Source organism: Petromyzon marinus, chromosome 73 (genome assembly GCF_048934315.1).
Source record: "Petromyzon marinus isolate PM22_M1 ecotype Great Lakes invasive population chromosome 73, UKy_Petmar_22M1.pri1.0, whole genome shotgun sequence".
Classification (NCBI taxonomy): domain Eukaryota; kingdom Metazoa; phylum Chordata; class Hyperoartia; order Petromyzontiformes; family Petromyzontidae; genus Petromyzon; species Petromyzon marinus.
In genome coordinates, this window is record NC_133739.1 from 2632508 (window position 1) to 2657710 (window position 25203).

At 47.0% G+C, this 25203-nt stretch overlaps 1 long non-coding RNA gene across 2 annotated transcripts in view; it reads right to left on the minus strand.

Annotated features, from left to right (window-relative positions):
* The window catches only part of LOC142906970 (uncharacterized), a 45469-nt gene that overhangs the window by 17921 nt on the left and 2345 nt on the right, over positions 1-25203 (minus strand). The window contains exons 3-4 of one of the 2 annotated variants that reach the window (XR_012930606.1): positions 20626-20830; positions 20021-20091 (exon numbers count right to left, since the gene is read on the minus strand). This is a non-coding gene — a long non-coding RNA (uncharacterized LOC142906970). The remainder of the gene's footprint in view (positions 1-20020; positions 20092-20625; positions 20831-25203) is intronic. The other variant, XR_012930605.1, reaches the window with a different exon arrangement.

A 25203-nucleotide genomic window follows, 5' to 3' on the forward strand; every position in this document is an offset into this window, starting at 1 on the left:
TGGGCTCCCCCCTATCTCCGGTTGTAGCCAACGTATTCATGGAAAAATTTGAAACTGACGCCATCCAGACTGCCACTCTACGCCCGACCTTATGGAAGAGGTACGTTGATGACACCTTTGTCATCTGGCCACATGGCCAGCCTGCTCTAGACCAATTCCGCGACCACATCAATTCCATACACCCAGCCATCAGATTTACCATGGAGGTCGAAAAAGATGGCAAACTACCCTTTCTGGATGTCTTAATTAAAAGGAGACATGATGGTTCAATGAGCCACTCTGTCTACAGGAAAGCTACCCATACAGATGCTTACTTGAAACCGGATTCCCACCACCATCCATCCCAGAAGAACTGCCTCATCAAGACTCTATACCATAGAGCCCAATGCATTTCCGACCAGGAACACATTACCAGTGAACTCAAGCACGTACACCAGGCTCTCAGGGCTAATGGCTACTCCGACTACACAATCCGCAAAGCCATCACTCCAGTCATGAAGAAGGATCCTTTTGTGGAGCCACTCAAAACCATCACCTTACCCTACATTGCAGGGGTCACTAAAAAGATCTCCAAAATCCTGAATAAACACAAGATCCAGGTCCGATTCAACACAGTACACAAAATCCGTGATTTAGTTCCATCTGTAAAAGATGCTCTTCCAGACATACAGTACCCGGGCGTTTACAAACTAAAGTGCCTCTGTGGTAGTAGCTACATTGGAGAAACCAAAAGACATATCTCGGACCGCATCCGCGAACATAAAGCAGATTTGAAACACGGTAAGACGAACTCCTCTGCCGTGGCAGATCACTGTTACAATTCAGTGGGCTCACATGACATTGACTTCTCCAAGACGGAGGTTCTTTGCAAACAAACTGGCTACCATGAGAGATTCGTTCATGAGGCCATTCACATATACAAGCACAGAGACAATTTCAACCGAGAAGATGGATTCAGGCTTAGTAACCACTGGAAAGATGTGTTAAATCATTTCTGTTCTTAATTAATTGTAATTTTACGATGACCTTCAGACCACAGCTCTTTCGCCAGCATTGCCTCTTAATACCTCTCACACCACGGTTAAGGGTATGGTTTACAACATGGAGTATACTAGGGCTTCGCAGCTGTCTCTCTCCCCCTCCTCTGTTCCGACCATGGACGAACTCGTCCGTCTGAACGGGGCCCGTAGCTATCCGTGGTACGGAAATTTGAGGGTAAGAATCCACCCATTTTTTCGCCATGTAGTCATTTCTGTGACCAGTCACTAGCAAATCACCCAGTTATTTCAATGCTAAATTCGCCTAGTTATTTCAATGCTGAATTATCCTGTTTTGATTTGTACTAAGTGCCTCGGTGAATGTGTATGCTCTGACTTCAACGTAACTATTTCTGTAGCAGTTACAAGCGAATGCCTTAATTTAGCTATTTCAATGCTAAATTCTATGCTAATTCCTTTTAACAATGGGTGCCTCTGCGGACGTGTATGCTTTAACTTTTAACATAGCTATTTCTGTGACCAGTCACAAGCTAATCATTCAGCCTTTTCAATGCTAAATTTTATGCTAATTCCTTCGTCAAGGCTCTTTGTTCCTCTCACACAGGTTAAAAGCCGTGATCTGAACGTGGCTCTCTCACTCCAGCGCTGTCCTACCAGACAGTCTCGCTCCCTTCACCTGATGAAGGCCGCTTGTGTTGTGGCCGAAACGTCGTGAGAATATTATTGTGTTATTTTATTTTATCAATTTATTATTTTATTCTCATTCTACGTGACTTTACCGAAAGAACCAAAGAAGATGATAAAAAATTATCTGAGGTCTGCTATGTTGCAGGATAGACTTTGTCACCTTGCCATACTATCCATTGAAAGCAAACTGGCAAGAAAGGTGAACTTTGATGATTTAATACGTGATTTTGCCAGCAGAAAGGCACGCCGCTGGGCCATTATAAAGTGATGTTGAACATAACTTTGTTAGACCTGGATAACAGACAGTTGATGTCTGGTTCAGTACTTGTTTAGTCCTGGACTGGTTTGGGCCTGGCATTACTCCTGGTATGTCTTCATTTTGAGCCCTTTTGGCCTAGCTAGTTTTATTCCTGGACTGATTTAATTATGGGGTAGTTCTAGCTGATGTTTCCTGATTGAGCAGTTTGACCCAGCTAAAGCTTGTTCATGTAAAGTATATGTCAATATGTGTACATTATGTTCTGTTGTGCTTGCAATTGCAATTGAGATAATAAATGTTCTCCCTTTTATGTAAACAAGTACATATTTCTATATTTTGTTGTTGTTTTTGTAGGCTTTGTACTCATCTTTAGAAATTTTAACTATGCAATGTGCTAAGTATATTTTTAAAGTATACTGGGCATGTTTATTGGGTTAAATTTTATCTGTAAAAAATGTAGGGGGCCCAGAAATTTTGGTTTCCATAGGGCCCAGCATTTCTGGCGGCACCCCTGGTTGTGATGATAATAATGGTGGTGCAATGATGAAGTTTGTGGTGATGATGATGTTGGTGGTGACGATGATGGTGGTGATGGTGACGATGATGGTGGTGATGGTCATGATGGCGATGGTGGTGGTGATGATGAATTCGAGTTGACCACGACCTGCTATTGAACTCACCACGTGGTGTTCTTCCTTGGCGCTGCACTCCGGACTCCGAGCCATCCCCAACCCCCGCGCTGTCAGCGAACACCATTCCTGCGGATAAATCAGAATCTCAGAATCAGAATTTATTTTACTTATAATGGAGGAATCCGATGAGCTATGAAGCTCTGTTTCACAGATGATCCAGTAGGGTCACGGGGTAAGAACGTTACACTGATGACAGTCGCATTAGGGGTGTCACGGTGGCGAGGAGATGTTAACTACCTCGCCTGGTATACAGGAGGTCGTGGTTTTGATCCCAACCCTAAAGCCTGTTGTATATTTGGCGTTTGCGTGTTTTCCCCGTGGTCTCGTGGATTTGACTCCGGGTTCTCCGGTTTTTCCCTCCACATTTAGAATCAACATCACACGTTCAGAGTATTTGGCTGCTAGACATTTCCACGTGATGATGATGACGACGATCAGCCACTTCGTTGAGCTACCATTTGTGGCAAGCATCATAGCCGGCGCACAGCAATGCCTTGCATTGCCCTGCTCTTTGCTGTATCTATGTACGTATGTTGAACTTGCTTCGCACCGTACGTAGCCAAGCGTGCTGAGTATGTATGTGTTGAACTTATTTCGCACTGTACGTAGACAACCGTGCTAAGCGGAGGTGCGGGGAACGATAACAAACGAGCTTGTTGCTGGCTTTACAGAGCCCCGCAGATGCCCCGTGACAACCTGTCAAGCGTGATCAGTGCAGACCTCCCCAGACTCAACAGCCCTGCTGATCTGCACAGACCGGACGAGTTCCTGGTTGTATTGTGCCACCGATGTTGGCGGTGTGTGAGGTGGGCGGGGAATGCGGGGTATGCGGGGTATGCGGAATGAAAACCGCAGAGTCACCTGATGCTCCTCCTTGTTGTAATTACCGGCGATAGTCACGGTACTCGAATTGTAAATGTTGTAGTGGGCTCACTCTCCAACACACAACAACCAATGAGTGCTGTACTACATGAGACCTCCTTTGCCAGTAACAAGATATAGGAATAGGTTTTTACCCTTTTATCTGGCACAAAAACTGACACCTTTATACAAGGGATCATGTTTGCAATAACCACAACACAAGTAGTCAAAATGCAAACAAAAAAGACAACTCTGATAACATGCACTGTCCTTGAATTTGATTGGTCCACACCCGAGACGGCTTTTCTTAGCCCAGTCTCCACGCTAGTGGAGACTGGGCCCAGTCTCGGGTGTGAACCAAACAACGTGGCACAAAGTGGGGATGACCCTGCTGAGGCTGCGGTGCCTCGTATATTGGAAGAAGAAGTCACCCCCTGTGAGTGGCTGGCTGAGGTGCCATCTGTTGAGGAAGTACTGAAGGCGATCCGGAGTCTGAGACCAGGAAAGGCACCGGGCAGAGATGATCTCCCAAGCGAAATGCTGAGGGAGGGTGGCGTTTGTGCACAGACTGCCCTATATGACATCATAACAACGGTCTGGACCACTGGACGGGTTCCGCAGGATTAGAAGGATGCCCTGGTGGTCCCCCTCTTTAAGAAGGAGGACTGCATAGACTGTAACAACTACAGGGGCATCTCACTCCTCAGTGTGCCGGGAAAGGTCCTGGCAAGGATTATTCAGCATCACCTTGCCAGGCACGTTGAGGAGAGGCGTGCGGAGCCCCAATGTGGTTTCAGGAAAGGGCGGTCCTGCACAGATGCCATATTTTCTGTCCGTTTGCTACAGCAGAGGTGTAGGGAATTCCAACAAGACCTACATCTCTGCTTTATTGACCTGGTCAAGGCCTATGATGTCATAAGTAGGCCTGGGCTCTGGGTTGTTCTTCGTGCTTTCGGAGTCCCTGACCCTCTGCTCACGCTCATTAAGGACCTTCATGATGGTGAGCGGGTCCGGGTAAACTACGTAGCCGGGAGTCGGTGCCATTCCCTGTTCACTTTGGGGTGCGACAGGGATGTCCTCTGGCTCCCACATTACTTAACATCTATTTCGACCACGTAGTTCGTGAAGCCTTTGATGGCTGTACCGTAGGAATTTCCATCTGGTACAGATACAATGGGAGGTTGATCGAAGCCCGGGTGCATCAAGGGATAGCTCCCTGTTGGTCAACCACGTTATGTATGCCGATGATCTGGTAATTGGCTGCTCACTCAGAGAAGGAGTTGGAGGCGCTGCTGCTGTACCTGGAGCGTGCCACTAAGAGGTGGGGCCTTACCATCAGCCCCACCAAAACTAAGCAGCTGCCTGGGTATTTTGTACCATCGCGCGACCCCCCACGTGCCCCCCACGTGCCCCCCACGTGTCCCTCACGTGCCCCCCACGTGCCCCCGACGTGCCCCCGACGTGCCCCCTGCTCCAGTCCCTCCACCCACAGCCTCGCTCAGCGCTTGCCCCAGCAGCCTATTACAGGCTAAACATGGTGGTGGTGATGCTACTTACCAATTAATAATAGTATTACTATTGTTGTTGCTTTTGTTGTTCCAAGAGTAGAAATCGCGGCCATTCCTTTACGAATGGAGGACAGGAAATCTGTAAAATGAACAAGTTACAAACAATTTACAAATTAATTCATCGTTTGGCAGGGTCACATCTCCCCACTTCACCTTGCAGCAAGACTCATCAACACGAGACAGTGAATCTCAACGGGAGCTCTCTCAGCTGGTGGTTAAATAAATAACCTCAATCACAAGGGATAATGACTTTGAATGGAGTCTGAATCTGGGAGTGAGTCAATGAAATTGGGATTAAATCTCCCGGTTAGATCGGTAACCACAGAGAGCAGTCCAACCGGTCCCTCAACTGCTGAAGGCCACGGCAGCATTGCACGAATGCCTCTCACGTACCTGGCGGTGTTTCTCACTCACCTTAGAGGTATGCGCGTGAAATACCAAAATAACGATCCCAGTCTAACTTCTACTAATAGACTGCAGGGGCAAGCGCTGTTGGCCTGTAGAGCCTACTCCGGCCTGCACTGTGGCACACGAGGGAGTGGGTGGGCAACACCATGCCCGGCCGCCTTTGTCTCCCCAGTGGCGATGTTTAAGACATTTGAGGATGAGTCGACTTACAAACACACACCGCCTCGCACGCTTTCAGATGCACTTCTGCAGCCGTCTGGAACGCTCTTCCATGCGATATTGAGAAGCCAACTTTTAAATCATCTCGATTGAGCACTAATTTGTTTAGACGTGAGTGCTGTTGTTGTTGTTGTGCTAAGATTGTTGTCCTTCACCTGCAACTGCGATTAGCCACGGTTGGCTACGTACGGTGAGAAAGAAGTCCAACATCCATACCAATACCCGCCATTCGCCACTAAGTGACGGTGACGTCACAACGGCGCCTGTGCCAGGCTAGGTGCACTTAATCAAGGTTTTTGGGTTAGATCGCGTTATTTATAAATGTGTCGTAACCCTCCACCATCCGACACGGCCAATCAGCAAAAAAGTGTCACGTTGCCAAAAGACAAATAGTTCACTACTTTAGCCCACCGGTGTGTTGAAGAGTGAATCCACTCAAACTGTAAATGTTGTGGATTCACTCTTCAACACATTCAGACACACACTCACACACTCACACACACTCACACACACTCACACATTTACACACACACTCACACACACACACTCACACACACTCACACACACACTCACACACACTCACACACTTACACACACACACTCACACACACTCACACACACACTCATACACTTACACACACACTCACACACACACTCACACACTTACACACACACTCACACACACACTCACACACACTCACACACTCACACACACTTACACACACACTCACACACTCACACACACTCACACACACTCACACACACTTACACACTTACACACACTCACACACTTATACACACACTAACACACTCGCACATAGTTTAATCCTCACCGTTGTTAGCCCAAGTCACAGCTCCGTGGGGTGAATGATAATGATTCGATGCACGCGTTCAGTGGCACCGCGTGTGAATGTGAGTGTGTGTGAGTGTGTGTGTGCCTGTCACCTCTGCGTGTGTTCGTGTGTGTGAGTGTGAGTGTGTGGGGCTGTCACCTCTGTGTGTGGTGAGTGGCTGTCACCTGTGAGTGTGTGTGGCTGTCATCTTTGCGTGTGTGTGTGAGTGTGGCTGTCACCTGTGCGTGAGTGTCAATGCACAGTGGGTGGTGCTACCTGCCCCGTCACACTGACAGCCCAATGGATGCTGCACCACCCCCCACCTCCTCTCCCTCTCCGTGTTAGACGACGAAGCCAGCTGAGGTTGTTCAGAGAGCGGCGGCTGTGACTCACAGAAGGAAGAGAGATGACTCAGGAGTTCCCTAGTCCAAGCGGTGGGTGGGGTACAGCACAAACAACGTCACAGATGTTAACTATGTTGTATGGGTCTTTCGGTAAAGTCACGTAGATCGAAACAAAGTTTCGATCGCAGCACAAGCGGTCGTCTTCAGACGTTTCGATCCCTTGCGTTGCGATCAAAACATCGTAGTTTTTGTTATATTCTTTGAACCTATCTACGTGACTTTACGGAAAGACCCAAATAATATAAATTCTTGCAGTCACGGAAGCTTTAAGTCAAGAGATGTCAACCACCTCGCCTGGTGTACAGGAGGTCGTGGCTTCAATCCCGACCCTGACGAACTGCTGCTGTATATTTGTAGTTTGCGTGTTTACTCCCCCCGTGGTCGTGTGGATTTTTCTCCCCTACACATTCAGAATCTACAACACCACACGTTTAGAGTATTTGTCTCCTGCTATGAATGTCTATGTAGTGACGTAAATGGTGTAACTAGGGTGTTGGCGCCAGCTACTGTTACAGGAGTGCAACTGTGCGTCTGGAGCCTCTCTCTAGCACCAGAGTAAGTACGGCATGTCAGCCAGCCCCACGTGGCATAGTCCTGGTGATGGCCTGAGAGAGAGGGCAAGTGAGGAAGTGGTAGCCTGAGTGGGGCACGTGATGCTCGGTCGGGATCCTTCGGGAAAGGTCTCGAAGGGGGCGTGGCCGAAGGCGGAGCGAAGCCACGCCCAGGAGCATCAAGGAGCAGTCCCGAGAGTGTTCTTGGCTCGTCTGTGGAATCAAGCCTGGGTCCCACGCCTCGTCGTCTACCGGGTCTTCGTCTCGAGTTAACTCGCTACTCACATCGTCAGCCACATCACCTCAGTGTTACCCGCTAGGGAAGTTGTTAAATAAAAGTGATGCCTCCCAGTCCAGAGTGTGTGCCTCCGTGGTGGTAAACAACACTACATCTACGTGATGATGATGACGATATCAGCCACCTGGCTGAGCTGCTATCATTTGTGATGGCCAGGTCGCTTATGATAACGAGCTACACAGCAGCTCAGTGGGGTCTTACCTGGTAATCTAAACATAGTTTAAGTAGTTTAGTAAAAAGTTAAACTAATCACGAGAAGCTTCAGAATTTTTATCTTAGACCGGTATAATCCAATGAGCTATGAAGCTCTTTTGTGCACAGATGTCCATTAGCGGCACTGGGTCAGAACGTTACAACAACTGAAGATCGGAGTGCAAAGTAGAGGAAAGGTAAACCAATCAATTGAAAAATATACAAATAAAACTAAACTTTATATTTGTTTATTTTACCAGGTAGGGTCCACTCAGTTATTAGCTTCTTTTTAGAAGCAAATCACGGTGCACATGTCGTGGTGTTTATTCACGCAGACAACTTCTTATTTTTCTCCTGTGTCACTTTATTCGAAGCATCCCACACGGATGCTCCTCACGTTCCACCACTCTTCTCTCCCTCTCTGGCTCCGCTAGCCTGCTACTCCGCACTCCGCTAGCCTTTCACGGACGTTCTCTCTCTCTCTGGCTCCGCTAGCCTGTTCTCCGCTAGCCTCTTACTGTATACTCCGCTAGCTTCTCACTCCACTAACCTCTCACTGAATCTCCTGCTCGCCTATTCTCCGCTAGCCTAACACACTCACACTCAGGATTCCGCTAGCCTCTCCCCCACTAGCCTGTTACTACACCCACACCTCCAACCTCGGCCGTGCCCCAGCGGTGGTTCAGCCAACACCGCTGGGGGCCAGGACGAGGTGTGGAGGGCGAGGTCCCAGACGTCTCTTGCATTAACTCTTCACTTCTTCATCTTCAACCAACTCAGCCCCGTTGCTTCACACGTTCCCCTCATATCCCCCTCCTCATTCAGTGTCCTCAGGTGGCCCTCGTTAAGCCAGCGTCCTTCCGGCGTCTCCTGCACGTGCTCCCCCCCTTATCGCCTCGATCTCTCACCTCCTTGGCACCTACTCCGTGTTTGAATTTGTAGCCAGCCAATCACTGCCTCTGTCCCTAATTGCTGGCGTCTCTCTGTCTGCTGTCTCCCAGGCCACACGCTTGCACCTGCTTGTCCTGACCCGACCACACTGATTTCAACCCCGTACATGAATGCAACTGCTGTTTGCAAACCCTACGCGCATCACGCCACTCCACATACATTGTCAGAGCAAGTTTGTCTGCATGTGTAAAGACGACTTGGACGCACTTGTCTTGAGATGCTTTCTTTAAGCAGCCACTTGCTCACTCAGACAGGCGGAGACCCCACTGCAACAGCCGTGAGTCTCCCACGCATTTCCCTTATATACGGTGCATGGCCACGCCCCTGTCCCGTGACCACGCCCTAGACAAGCTGACTCCAGTCCTCTTACGTCACCTGGCCACGCCTCTATTCTCGATTGTTCCTGTGGCCACCAGTCCATTCGCACCACAGGCTGACTCCCCTGTCATCACCTCCCATGTGGCCACTAGTCCATTCCCACTGCAGGCTGACTCTGTCATTACCTCCTGTGGCCACTAGTCCATTCGCACCGCAGACTGACTCTACTGTCATTACACGTGTAGAGAAATAGCGCTGGCTGCTGACGGAAAGTGGTAACTGCAGTGTACAGCAATACACACGTCAGCAGGTAACAGTACACACGTCAGCGGGTGACAGTGCACACGTCAGGAGGTGACAGCACACACGTCAGTGGGTGACAGTACACACGTCAGTGGGTGACAGTACACATGTCAGTGGGTGACAGTACACACGTCAGCGGGTGACAGTACACACGTCAGCGGGTGACAGTACACACGTCAGCGGGTGACAGTACACACGTCAGCGGGTGACAGTACACACGTCAGCGGGTGACAGTACACACGGGGGGAAGAAAACTGAGGGTAAAGCTCAGAAAGGTGTCCATCTGGAAGCCCGGTAACCTGCTGGTAGGTTCCAGAAAGGGGGGCGTGGCCAGGGCGGAGCGAGGCAACGCCGGGAGGATAAGAGGGGGCCCCCAGCAAGAGCTTGGGGCTGTTGCTGGAAGCGGATCCCCTCGCCGTGCTGTCGTCTCACCACCGCCGCCGTCTTCGCCATCGCTGGGCGCCGCTAGCCAGGCAGCCTGCCCACTGTTCTAGCTGGATAGTGCTGCCGACAGTAGACGGTTCTGTGTGATACGTAGGGTGCACCCTCGTAAGGTGCGTGTTGGCTGTGTCGTGTTGCGTCGGGTTTAACGATGACACAACATTTATATATTTATGCGATCTAACCCAAAAAAACCTCTATTATGGACATTATCAGAATATTTATTGATGCATTATCAGAATATTGATTGATACATTTTCAGAATATTGATTGATCGATTATCAGAATATTAACTGATGCATTGTCAGAATATTGATTGATGAATTATCAGAATATTGACTGATGCATTGTCAGAATATTGATTGATGCATTTCAGAATAATAATTGAGACAATAAAATATTAAAGCTTTCATGACTGCATAAAATTACTCATTGGTTTTTTCGGTAAAGTCACGTATGGCCTGACTGGATGTGCTTCACATAATGTTTTTTCAGGTTTGTTGAATTCTCGTATCTCATCTTTTTGTTATATTTACCTCCGTGATTTGTTCTTGACACCTGATGAAGATCGCTTGCGTTGTGATCGAAACGTCGTGATTGTTTTTTGTTTTAATATAATTTTATTGTATTTCTACATGTGACTTTACCGAAAAAACCAATGAGTAATAATTGAGACATCAGAATTTTGATTGATACATTATCACAATATTTGTTGATGCAGTAATAGATGGAGATGACACACAACAGGGACAACCAGTCAACAGCGTAAGGGTAGCACAAAGCCGGAGATTAACAATGACCGAACCACAGGGAGCAAGGGGCCTCCACTGGACAACGAGATCCACACAAGAGGCGGTTAATCATTAGCGGAGGTTCATCATCACAAGTACGCGCGCATTGTAGGGAAACCAGCAATCCCGACATTTTATGAGGATAATTGTTGGTTCATCATGAAAAGGCATTCATTTTGTTTAAAAATAACCAGGGGCCAATCGACCACTAATAATTTTTAAAAGGGAGGACTTTTGTAGGTTTGCCTTTTCCAAAAACTTACAGTAAGAGTGATTCTGTCTATTATTATTACACGCTTTTATTTAACTCACTCTGTCTGTTGTTGTTGTTGTATCCTCAAATCTTGTAACTCAATTTTAACCCAATTCCCAATGTGGTATCGACTGCAAACTTGGAATACTTATGTCATACTAATGACAATACTATATTCTATTAAAAATACTTGTAAACATTCATTTTTACATGTTATGTTTCGGCTTGGGTCTAATTGTCCACGCTCAACTGACGTTGGCTGTAAATCACCACGGTCCCTGACGTTATGGCAAGCTTTGCGGCCACTTCCTGGAGTCGTGGAGTTCTGCCATGACGAGTTTGGTAAGTGGTGTGTGAGTGGTTGGGTGTCTGTGTGAATTTATGTGTATATGTGTCCATTAGCGGGTCTTTATGTGAGCCTTTGGGTCTCGTTGGGACTATATCTCTACGTGAATCTTTAGGTCTCTACGTGAATCTATGGTGTCCATGTGAATATATGGGTCACTTTGTGAATCTGTGGGTCTCTGTGTAAATATTCGGGGTCTCTATGCCAGTGACTTGTGAGGCAGCACGACAGTGCACGTTGCAAAATGAACGTAAAGCTACCATGAGTCTGGGAGGCTCAACAGTGACACGTGGTCAGCTGGTTGCCCCTCCCTCCACCACCAGCAACGCCCACATTTCTATAGCCACGCCCACACAGTTGAGGCCTCCCGTTCTACATCTCCATTTTCAGACGGTCCACACCAAACCAGGACTTTGGTATCTTTACGTTAACCTCACGAGGCATTGCGGTTCAACTGCACGTCGCTACATTGCCGGCGTCTTGATCATGGACTCTATGAGGGTCAGTTTCTAGCAGTGGTGAGTTGATTGGTACAGTGGTGAGTTGATTGGTACAGTGGTGAGTTGATTGGTACAACTTGCTGCATTTGTTGAGGTGGCTGGGGACTGGTTGACTTGACTTCTGGCTTCTCTAAATTGAGGTCTCACGTTCTACTTCTTCAACGTTTGGCTCATCTCCTTGCTCTGCCAGTGCAACTTGACCTGTTTAATAAAGAGAGGTAAGTGATGAGTGCGTGATGAGGCGAAGTGAACAGTGTAGGGTTGTGCAACACTTGCATAGATAACGAATGCAGGTACAGTGAGGGAAAAAAGTATTTGATCCCCTGCTGATTTTTTACATTTGCCCACTGACAAAGAAATGATCAGTCTATGATTTTAATGGTAGGTTTATTTGAACAGTGAGAGACAGAATAACAACAAGAAAATCCAGAAAAACGCATGTTAAAAATGTTATAAATTGATTTGCATTTTAATGAGGGAAATAAGTATTTGACCCCTCTGCAAAACATGACTTAGTACTTGGTGGCAAAACCCTTGTTGGCAATCACAGAGGTCAGACGTTTCTTGTGGTTGGCCACCAGGTTTGCACACATCTCAGGAGGGATTTTGTCCCACTCCTCTTTGCAGATCTTCTCCAAGTCATTAAGGTTTCAAGGCTGACGTTTGGCAACTCGAACCTTCAGCTCCCTCCACAGATTTTCGATGGGATTAAGGTCTGGAGACTGGCTAGGCCACTCCAGGACCTTAATGTGCTTCTTCTTGAGCCACTCCTTTGTTGCCTTGGCCGTGTGTTTTGGGTCATTGACATGCTGGAATACCCATCCACGACCCATTTTCAATGCCCTGGCTGAGGGAAGGAGTTCTCACCCAAGATTTGACGGTACATGGCCCCGTCCATCGTCCCTTTGATGCGGTGAAGTTGTCCTGTCCCCTTAGCAGAAAAACACCCCCAAAGCATAATGTTTCCACCTCCATGTTTGACGGTGGGGATGGTGTTCTTGGGGTCATGGGCAGCATTCCTCCTCCTCCAAACACGGCGAGTTGAGATGATGCCAAAGAGCTCCATTTTGGTGTCATCTGACCACAACACTTTCACTTAGTTGCCCTCTGAATCATTCAGATGTTCATTGGCAAACTTCAGACGGGCATGTATATGTGCTTTCTTGAGCAGGGGGACCTTGCGGGCGCTGCAGGATTTCAGTCCTTCACGGCGTAGTGTGTTACCAATTGTTTTCTTGAGGACTATGGTCCCAGCTGCCTTGAGATCATTGACAAGATCCTCCCGTGTAGTTCTGGGCTGATTCCTCACCGTTCTCATGATCATTGTGTAGAGGTGTTAACTACGCGCTGTTGCGTAACCTGCGTTGCCACCAGGGCAGTGCAGCATTACCCCTGGGTACAACGGTTGGGGTCAGTCGAGGTGAAACGGATCGTGGCCAGGGTTTGGTGCGAACCAATCAGACGGTTCCACGTGGGAATGTATGATTGGTTCTACCTGGCCACGAAGGGGAATAAGACGGGTGACTCAACGGACCTCGAGGAGTTCTCTCCCTGCACGAAGACAGAAGACTGGGCTGAAGCCTAGCTAGGACCCTGGACCAGCCTTTCAGCCCTTCTAAGGGCTAAGGCTCGGCATACCCAGTGGTCAGGACCCACCGGGCCAGCGGTGGGTCAGATAGCCTCCCCTAGGTCCTAGCCGGAGGACTAGGATAGCGGTAGACGTGTGAGTCCCGCCAAGGCCGGAGGTTGTACCTCCTTAGGTATCAAGGAGGTTAGCGGTAGACGTGAGAGTCCCGCCAGGTCCGGAGGCTGTACCTCCCTAGGGTATCGGGTGAGGGGACCGAATATCCGTGTGTGTGTTAAGCGTTGTATAAGGACATAATACAATAAACAGAGTGTGCCTCCTAAATAAGTCTGCTCGTCCTTACAACACTACAATTGCAACTCCACGAGGTGAGATCTTGCATGGAGCCCCATACCGAGGGAGATTGACAGTTCTTTTGTGTTTCTTCCATTTGCGAATAATCGCACCAACTGTTGTCATCTTCTCACCAAGCTGCTTGGCAATGGTCTTGTAGCCCATACCAGCCTTGTGTAGGTCTACAATCTTGTCCCTGACATCCTTGGAGAGCTCTTTGGTCTTGGCCATGGTGGAGCGTTTGGAATCTGATTGATTGCTTCTGTGGACAGGTGTCTTTTATACAGGTAACAAGCTGAGATTAGGAGCACTCCCTTTAAGAGTGTGCTCTTAATCTCAGCTCGTTACCTGTATAAAAGACACCTGGGAGCCAGAAATCTTTCTGATTGAGAGGGGGTCAAATACTTATTTCCCTGATTAAAATGCAAATCAATTTATAAAAATTTTGACATGCGTTTTTCTGGATTCTTTTGTTGTTATTCCGTCTATCACTGTTCAAATAAACCTAACATTAAAATTATAGACTGATAATTTCTTTGTCAGTGGGCAAACGTACAAAATCAGCAGGGGATCAAATACTTTTTTCCCTCACTGTACGTGTATAAAAACAACGTAATAACAACAGCCATTCACAACGTGGCAGTGACGTCACAACCGCGGTTGTCCCATGCTCGGTGCACTTTGAGGTTCCGTGATTTGTCAAAGGTTCGCTGGCAGGAGGTCACGGAACAGACCCAGGTCTCGTGGGGTGACTGAGATGGCTGGCAGACGCGCCACCTGTGCCCCCTACTGTGACAACTTTCTGCGCTTTAGCCGCCTCCTCTGCCCTCCGTTGTTGTTGGAGGGCGACTGCCTCCAGCTGCTCAGCAGCGTCCTTCACGAACCTCCGGCACAGAGGCCGATCTTGACACCGCTGGTAGCGTTCATCGGCAAGTCCACTCAGCACACACACACGCGCCCAGTGTGCCACTCAAATACCGCGCTAATTCTGGGGTGGGATTCCCCAGTCGTTATACATTTTCGAAAAAAATGTAAGTTCTATGAAGACCAAACCAAGCCTAATTATTGCTTGTAATGGTATTTCTTTAAAAGATCATAACAGAAAAATTGATCATTCACCAAAACTTTACAAAAGTATTATTGACTCGAGCTGCGAGCCCGAATTTAAGTAATTTGTTGAGCACTCTCCTACTCTTCCCAGACGGTCTGGAGCATCCTTCTCGCATTCACAACCTCCAAGCAGTGCCGGATTATCCTAGTAGCAAAAGTAGAATATGCTACTTATCAGTGTCTTATTATCGTAGTAGCAAAAGCAGCAAATGCTACGGGCCCTGCACTTTCAACGGCCCCACGTTAAATGCTTTCAAGCTATCAATTCCGGTTCAGAGATTCTGCACTTGCTCTATTACAATAGTACTATACTGCCTTCTACTTTGATGAATCTACTGGGTGTTAGAGGCTAGCGATTTGTCATATTATCTGGCTGTATAGTAAATTGAAACGTACAATTACTTTCTTAATTTGAAGCTTTCATGACTGCAGGAATCCATAATCTTTGGTTCTTTCGGTAAAGTCACGTAGGTATAAAATAAAATGAATCATGACGTTTCGATCACAACACAAGTGGTCGTCCTCAGGCGGAAAAATATAATCCAGCAGTGGAACTGCTGAACTAACGAGAGAGCAGCTACAACAAGGAGGATATATACTGTATGTGTCAATGGGCAAGCAAGCGGGGTCTGAGCTGGAAAGGAATTCCACCCCCGGACGTAAGCACCTCACTTGTGTTAATGGGGGCTTAGGGAGATAGGGATTAGAGCTTCCATCGCCGCATAACAGTATCATGCCCGCATATGTGCACAACAGCGGTGTTAAAGAGAGATTAGCACCATGCGAGTGCAATCCAAGGACGTGAACATGAGAGTGCAATCCAAAGAGAGAGACACAGAGAGTCGGAAATAACAGCTGACATAGGCAGGTAGAATGGAGACATCAAAGTCAGTTAAGACTTTACCTGGTTAATAACGTCCTTCCAATAATTGCTCAGTTTATACCCATCTTCTCGGTTTTAATATGTATCTGTGTTTATATATCTGTATGGCTTCATGAACAAATCTCTGAAGGTAGCCGGTAGGTTTGCAGAGTACCTTCGTCTTGGAAAAATCAATTTGGGCTCACACGAAATTGATTTTTCCAAGACAGAGGTACTCTGCAAACCTACCTGCTACCTTCAGAGATTTGTTCATGAAGCCATCCAGATATATAAACACAGACACAACTTCAACCAAAAAGATGGGTACAAACTGAGCAATCATTGGAAGGACGTTATTATTCTAGACTTGAAGTTTTCGTGACTGCAAGGATCCATACTCTTTGGTTCTTTCGGTAAAGTCACGTAGGTAAAAAATAAAAAAAATAATTAAATCACGACGTTTCGGACGCAACACAAGCGTCCGTTATCAGGTGGGAAAACCACAGCAAAGTAGGCAAGAGAGCTGCTAGTAACAGAGGGTTAAATAGATGAGGGAGGGGGGTGGAGCCAAGGATAGAGAGGATGGGGGAGGGGGAGAGCAAATATGACATGAAACGGCAAATAGCCTGTTGATGACAGGGGGCAGTAAATGACCTACGCTGTAAGATTGACATGCAACGGCAAATTTCCTAATAATGGGTATGATCAGGGCAAGGAGTAAGAGACTGGAGATGTGGATATGAAAGCAAACTGTAAAGCAGCTAAGGTTTTACCTGTTTAATAAAATCCTTCCAATGATTGCTCAATTTGTATCCATCATCTCAGTTGAAGTTATGTCTATGTTTATATATCTGGATGGCTTCATGAACAAACCTTTGATAGTAGCCCGAAGGTTTGCAGAGCACCTTGGTATCGGGGAAAACAGTATCATGAGAGCCCTCAGCGTTATAGCAATGATCAGCTACGGCGGAGGAATTAATTTTTCCATGCTTCAAATCTGCCTTGTGCTCGCGGACACGGTCAGAGACATGACGTTTCGTTTCCCCTATGTAACAATCACCACAGATGCAGCTTATTTTGTAGACTCCCGGGTATTGCAAATCAGGAATGACATCCTTCACAGGTGGAATTAGATCACGGATTTTGTGTACTGTACTAAATCGGATCGGGATCTTGTGTTTGTTTAAGATTTTGGAAATATTTTTGGTAATGCCAGCTATGTATGGTAACGTGATGGTTTTGATCGGTGTCTCAAGGGGTAGTTTCTCCCTGGTTGGAGAGACAACTTTGCAGATAATACTGTCTGAATATCCATTCATCTTAAGGGTCTGGTGTACATGTTCCAGTTCACTGGCTAGGTGGTGTTGGTCAGAAATGCAGTGGGCCCTATGGTGTAGTGTTTTGATGAGGGAATTCTTCCGTGCCGGGTGGTGGTGGGAATCAGGTTTCAGGTTGGAATCTGTGTGGGTGGCTTTCCTGTAGACAGAATGTCACAGAGAGCCATCAGGTCTCTTCTCAAACAAAACATCGAAAGGACGTAATTAACCAGGTAAAGTCTTAACTGACTGTGATGTCTCCATCCTACCTGACTATGTCAGCTGTTATTTTCGACTCTCTGTGTCTCTCTCTTTGGATTGCACGCTCATGTTCACGTCTTTGCATTGCACTCGCATGGTGCTAATCTCTCTTTAGCACTGCTGTTGCACATATGAAGGCATGATACTGTTATGCGGCGACGGAAGCTCTAGTCCCTATCTTCCTAATCCCCCATTAACACAACTGAGGTGCTTACGTCCGGGGGTGGAATTCCTTTCCAGCTCAGACCCTGCTTGCTTGTCCATTGCCACATACAGTGAGGGAAAAAAGTATTTGATCCCCTGCTAATTTTGTACGTTTGCCCACTGACAAAGAAATGATCAGTCTATAATTTTAATGGTAGGTTTATTTGAAGAGTGAAAAACAAAATAACAACAACAAAATCCAGAAAAACGCATGTCAAAAATGTTATAAATTGATTTGCATTTTAATGAGGGAAATAAGTATTTGACCCCCTCTTAATCAGAAAGATTTCTGGCTCCCAGGTGTATTTTATACAGGTAACGAGCTGAGATTAGGAGCACACTCTTAAAGGGAGTGCTCCTAATCTCAGCTTGTTACCAGTATAAAAGGTACCTGTCCACAGAAGCAATCAATCAATCACATTCCAAACTCTCCACCATGGCCAAGACCAAAGAGCTTTCCAAGGATGTCAGGGACAAGATTGTAGACCTACACAAGGCTGAAATGGGCTACAAGACCATTGCCAACAGTTGGTGCGATTATTCGCAGATGGAAGAAACACAAAAGAACTGTCAATCTTCCTCGGTCTGGGGCTCCATGCAAGATCTCACCTCGTGGAGTTGCAATGATCATGAGAACGGTGAGGAATCAGCCTAGAACTACACGGGAGGATCTTGTCAATGATCTCAAGGCAGCTGGGACCATAGTCACCAAGAAAACAATTGGTAACATACTACGCCGTGAAGGACTGAAATCCTGCAGCGCCCGCAAGGTCCCCCTGCTCAAGAAATCACATATACATTCCCGTCTGAAGTATGCCAATGAACATCTGAATGATTCAGAGGACAACTGGATGAAAGTGTTGTGGTCAAATGCGACCAAAATGGAGCTCTTTGGCATAAACTAAACTCGCCGTATTCTTAGCTCTTTCGGTAAAGTCACGTTGAAGGAAAACAATACAATAATAAAATATATTTAAAAAAACAATTAAAAACAATAAAAATTCTCACGACGTTTCGACGATAACACAAACGGGCATCATCAGGTGTGAAAACCAACGGCAAGAAACATATGAAAGAAGTGGCGGTTTGCATTTATTTACCATCCCCACCCTCAAACATGGCGGTGGAAACATGCTTTGGGGGTGTTTTTCTCGTAAGGGGACAGGACAACTTCACCGCATCAAAGGGACAATGGACGGGGCCATGTACCGTCAAATCTTGGGTGAGAACCTCCTTCCCTCAGCCAGGGCATTGAAAATGGGTCGTGGATGGGTATTCCAGCATGACAATGACCAAAAACACACGGCCAAGGCAACAAAGGAGTGGCTCAAGAAGAAGCACATTAAGGTCCTGGAGTGGCCTAACCAGTCTCTAGACCTTAATCCCATCGAAAATCTGTGGAGGGAGCTGAAGGTTCGTGTTGCCAAACGTCAGCCTCGAAACCTTAATGACTTGGAGAAGATCTGCAAAGAGGAGTGGGACAAAATCCCTCCTGAGATGTGTGCAAACCTGGTGGCCAACTACAAGAAACGTCTGACCTCTGTGATTGCCAACAAGGGTTTTGCCACCAAGTATTAAGTCATGTTTTGCAGAGGGGTCAAATACTTATTTCCCTCATTAAAGTGCGAATCAATTTATAACATTTTTGTCATGCGTTTTTCTGGATTTTGTTGTTGGTATTCTGTCTCTCACTGTTCAAATAAACCTACCATTAAAATTATAAACTGATCATTTCTTAGTCAGTGGGCAAACGTACAAAATCAGCAGGGGATCCAATATTTTTTTCCCTCACTGTACATAGCCTTGTTGTAGCTGCTTTCTCGTTAGTTCAGCAGTTCCACTGCTGGATTCTATTTTTCCACCTGAGGACGACCGCTTGTGTTGCAATCAAAACGTCGTGATTCATTTTATTTTATACCGACGTGACTTTATCGACAGAACCATAGAGTATCCAATTACTTTAGTACGCAAGTACAAAATGTACGTGTTTTAATATTTACGTGTTTTTTTACAAAAAATGTAGGGCCCCTTTACTACATCAAATGCTACAGGCCCTGCATGAGCTTCATCAAACACTGTCTCCAAGTTGCCTACCCTATCCTGGCCACGTGATTCCTATCGTCCTGCACGTGCCACTACATGCATCATAAGGGGGGGGGGGACTTCATTCTAGCCGGAAGCACCCGGATCATGAATCAAAGTCCCTTCTCGTGTCATGACAAACTTGCGTCACAAACACAACGGTCCCCCATGATGTAGCCTTGACCAGTCAGTCGAGGCAAGTGCTGCTAGCGAGTAACACCTCGAGAGGGTGATGTGGCCAGCACCACGCCCGGCCGCCTTTGTCTCAGCAGTGCTGGCGTTTACACAACGCAGATAGGTTAGGGAATTGAACCCAGGTCGCTGGTTCTTAGCACAGTTCACACAAACACACACAAGAAGAATGACCCTGACGAGAGTGGTTCCTGCTTCATACCTCTGTCGGTCTCACCTGATCGTGCTCCTCCATTTTCTCCATTTGGGTTTAATCCGTGCATTTCGTGAGACCTGCTGAGAGAGAAGTGGACACGCGTCGATCATACATCCCCATCCTCGCCCACATGCAGCCTGTGTCACTGGCACGGCTGGGAGTCTAACCCACGCCTCACACCTTCCTGGCACCCGCATGGAACCACTGACAACAGCAATCACTGACCCTGATTTGATAGATATCCTTTGTTTATCCACGTGAGAGCCCATTGAGATATTTGTCTCTTGTGATTGATGTGTTTATTTAACCACGTGAGAGCCCATTGAGATCACTGTCTCCTATGACTGACGCAGTCTCACATCACCACCCCCACTCATATGGAGCCCCTGTCACTGACAGCAGCCACGGCTTGGAGTCTAACTCAGGGGTCCAAGCTGCCAGGAGCTCACGCAGGCTCCACTGAGCACAGCTCTGAGTCACGGGCAGGCAGGAAGCTGGAGTCAAACTCAGGCCCTTGGAGAGGGCCGGCTCAGGGGTCTCTGGCGTGGCCATTGTGAGCCGTGTTCTATCACTCACTGTGAGGTTCTTGTGCAAGTGCGGTCAATACTCACGGGGCTTCTGCTTCTATTGGCTGACTTGGTCTCGTCCTTCTCCATCTCCTGCAGTGTGAGAGACGTGGTCTCCTGTTCCTGCAGTAAAAAACAACTCCAGCAACACCCAGAAGAGCAACCAGAGCAGCAATGACTCCAAGGATGATTCCAGCCACAGGTGATGAATCTGAAGCTGCACTTGGCGTGGGCGTTGCGTCTGTCGGTTCTATTAAACACAAACGACACAGCAACACGTGAACACCCACGAGATGGACGCAGTCAACGTCTTCTTCCTCTTCCTGCCTTGTCCCCCTCCTCTCGTGCGTTCTCTGCCCTGCAGCTCCTCCTGCTCTGCTCGTTGCTGCCTTGGGCCACCTCCGCGTCTACTCCCCAGTCCCTCGAATCCGCCGCGTTGGCCACTTCTACTCCCCTCGCTCTCGGCCTGCCCCTCTGTCTCTGCCCTGGTGCCTCCACGTTCATCGCCCTTGCGGTTGCCCCCTCCTCTACTAAGGCAGCCCCAGCCGTGTGAGCCGACCCCCTCTCTCCGCTCGAGCGAGATGAGCACCGCCACTCCCGCCTCCTTCCCCAGCTCTTCAGTTCTGACCGATCCAGTCCTGTGATCGCTGAGATCCATCGCACCAACCTCGTTTCTGTGCTGCACAGCGTCTGCTACTCCTGGTTGTCAGGAGGAGCAGACGCGCTGTGGATTTATCGAACGCGCGTTCTGGATCTACACGGTGCAAGACCTAATGAGGTCTGTTTTCCGGAACACGGGAGGTGATGTTTCGGCTGGACGCTGCTAAGACTCTCATCTCCGTGTCTAAAACTAGTGCCGCGAGGGTGCTGCATCCATTGCAAGGTGTGAATGAATCGACTGTAAGAACTATTTAATTACCTTGCATGTTTTAGTGCGTGTGTGTTTTTGAGAGTCTTTTGTGTGATAAAGTAACACACTCGACATGCACAGCGATGCAATGGGAATGTTCACAGTGCCGCAAGCATCTCGCGTCCATTCATTGAGGACTTTAGATGGCGAATCGGCGACAGAGTCGGAGGTGAGCGTGGGGCTGGGAAATCATTGTTAGAGGAGAGCATTGGACGCGAGTTCTGTGGTGTGGGAATGAGTCGGGGGTTTCATGTTCAGGAGTGTACACACGCAAAAAATGGAGAGTAACTCAGCATCCTTTAGTATAATAACAAGGGCAGAAATCTTGTAGAATTAGTAACACAGAGGGAGGGGTGATCATTTCAGACCCAGGAAGGCAACCCGAGTTTTCCAACAATGTCAATAATTATTTGTCGAACGTGGTTCTGCCTAACGCGTCATTTTCTAGGAACGTAACCCCCCACGTCCAGCGAGGCCTGCCTGTGAATGCTAAATAGTGATGGTGCTATAATAACCCAGCCTAGGGGGAGGCCATTGTTCACGATTCTCCTGCGGCTGTGTTCACCGGCGAGGTGTTCACCCTCAATGCACGGTTTGCCCAGCATCGTGTTCATTAGGTGAACGGTAGAACAGCTTTTGATTACTTATTGGGCCAATGTTGGCAGCAGGCAATGACGCCAAATGGAGTCATGGACAGCCAGCAGGAGAGGTCAATCATCGCTGGGCCGGTTTCCTGTTGACGCCGTAAATCGCCTTGCAGCTCCCACATTGGCACTTGAAGTGAATCCGAATCAGAAACTTATTTCCTGAGCAAAGCCCTTTGAGCTAAAAAACTATTTTTTCTGACATCAAAGCATTCCACATCCCACAAGTGAACAACAATCTCATGGGACACAGACAGACAGAGACAGGAACTTAAGCTGTGATTGGCTCATGAAGACAACTCAACAAAAAGACGAGTTTCTTAAACAACAGGATGTGATATCTGTGAGGAATAACAAAGACACTTTATGCCTGTGCCACAGAGTGAATTTTAGTGGTAAATCTAGACAATAAAGAGAATTTGCATTCTCGCTTTGGCGAGAATGATAAAGTAGCGGGTCATCTTCTTTGGTTATTTCGGTAAAGTCACGTAGAATGATAATAAAATAATAAATTGATAAAATAAAATAACACAATAATATTCTCACGACGTTTTGGCCACAACACAAGCGGCCTTCATCAGGTGAAGGGGGCGAGACTGTCTGGTAGGACAGCGCTGGAGTGAAGAGCCACGTTCAGATACGGCCTTTAAGCTGTGTGAGAGGAACAAAGCGCCTTGACAAAGGAATTAGCATATAATTTAGCATTGAAATGGCTGAATGATTAGCTTGTGACTGGTCACAGAAATAGCTATGTTAAAAGTTAAAGCATACACACCCGCAGAGGCACCCATTGTTAAAGGGATTAGCATAGAATTTAGCATTGAAATAGCTAAGTTAAGGCATACACATCTTGACAATGGAATTAGCATAGAATTTAGCATTGAGATAGCTGACTGATTAGCTTGTACCTGCTGCAGAAATAGAGCTTGTACCTGCTTTAGAAATAGCTACGTTAAAGTCAGAGCATACACATTCACCGAGGCCCTTAGTACAAATCAAACAGGAGAATTTAGCATTGAAAAAACTAGGCGAATCCAGCATTGAAACAACTGAGTGATTAGCTAGTGACTGGTCACAGAAATGACTACACATCTGAGCTATTCACAGTACTATATAGTGAACCAATAAAAAACTAAAATATAAATTACCTTCATGTTATCAATAAACTCTATATTCTCCAATCAGCTAAGCTACCAACAATAAGTCGTTATATATCACAATGCTATATGGCGAAAAAATGGGTGGATTCTTACCCTCAAATTTCAGCACCACGGGCCCCGTTCAGACGGACGAGTTCGTCCATGGTCGGAACAGAGGAGGGGGAGAGAGACAGCTGCGAGGCCCTAGTATGCTCCATATTGTAAAACTATACCATTAACCGTGGTGTGAGAGGTATTAAGAGGCAATGCTGGCGAAAGAGCTGCGGTCTGAAGGTCATCGTAAAAAAAACAATTAATTAAGAACAGAAATGATTTAAAACATCTTTCCAGTGGTTACTAAGCCTGAATCCATCTTCTCGGTTGAAATTGTCTCTGTGCTTGTATATGTGAATGGCCTCATGAACGAATCTCTCATGGTAGCCGGTTGGTTTTCAAAGAACCTCCGTCTTGGAGAAGTCAATGTCATGTGAGCCCACTGAATTATAACAGTGATCTGCCACGGCAGAGGAGTTCGTCCTACCGTGTTTCAAGTCTGCTTTGTGTTCGCGGATGCGGTCCGAGATATGTCTTTTGGTTTCTCCAATGTAGCTACTACCACAGAGGCACTTTAGTTTGTAAACGCCCGGGTACTGTATGTCTGGAACAGCATCTTTTACAGATGGAACTAAATCACGGATTTTATGTACTGTGTTGAATCGGACCTGGATCTTGTGTTTGTTCAGGATTTTGGAGATCTTTTTAGTGACCCCTGCAATGTAGGGTAAGGTGATGGTTTTGAGTGGCTCCACAAGAGGATCCTTCTTCATGACTGGAGTGATGGCTTTGCGGATTGTGTAGTCGGAGTAGCCATTAGCCCTGAGAGCCTGGTGTACGTGCTTGAGTTCACTGGTAATGTGTTCCTGGTCGGAAATGCATTGGGCTCTATGGTATAGAGTCTTGATGAGGGAGTTCTTCTGGGATGGATGGTGGTGGGAATCCGGTTTCAAGTAAGCATCTGTATGGGTAGCTTTCCTGTAGACAGAGTGGCTCATTGAACCATCATGTCTTCTTTTAATTAAGACATCCAAAAAGGGTAGTTTGCCATCTTTTTCGACCTCCATGGTAAATCTGATGGCTGGGTGTATGGAATTGATGTGGTCGCGGAATTGGTCTAGAGCAGGCTGGCCATGTGGCCAGATGACAAAGGTGTCATCAACGTACCTCTTCCATAAGGTCGGGCGTAGAGTGGCAGTCTGGATGGCGTCAGTTTCAATTTTTTCCATGAATACGTTGGCTACAACCGGAGATAGGTGGGAGCCCATTGGGGTGCCCTCAGTTTGTTTGTAGAAAGTTCCATTCCAGGTGAAGTAAGTGTTGGTTAAGCAATGTCTCACCAGGGGGGGTACATCAGTATGCAGTCCTTGATGAACCAGGTCTTCAATGATAGCGATGGTGTCAGGTACCGGGACTTTGGTGAACAAGGACACCACATCAAAACTGACAAGCAGGTCGTTTGGGGACAGGGAAATGCCTTTGATTGTCGATACCAGGTGAGTAGAATTTAGTACCGCAGAGGTGTTTTTTTCCAGTGAAAGGTCGCAGTATATCAGCAAGAAAACGTGCCAGTTTGTAGGTGGGGGAGCTGATAGTAGAGACGATGGGACGAAGAGGTGTATCTTCTTTGTGTATCTTTGGAAGGCCATATAATCTTGGTGGTCTGGCAGCAGAGGGCTTCAACGAGAACTGTTTGATCTCATCAATTAATGCTGTTGAATCAGAGATTATTTTGTTCGTTTTGGTGACCAGGCTGTTGGTGGGATCTCTTTTTATTTTTGTGTAGCTGCCATCGTTGAGTAGTTCTTGAATTTTGTTGTCATATTCTGTTTTGTCCATGATGACAGTGGCATTGCCTTTGTCGGCTGAGAGGACG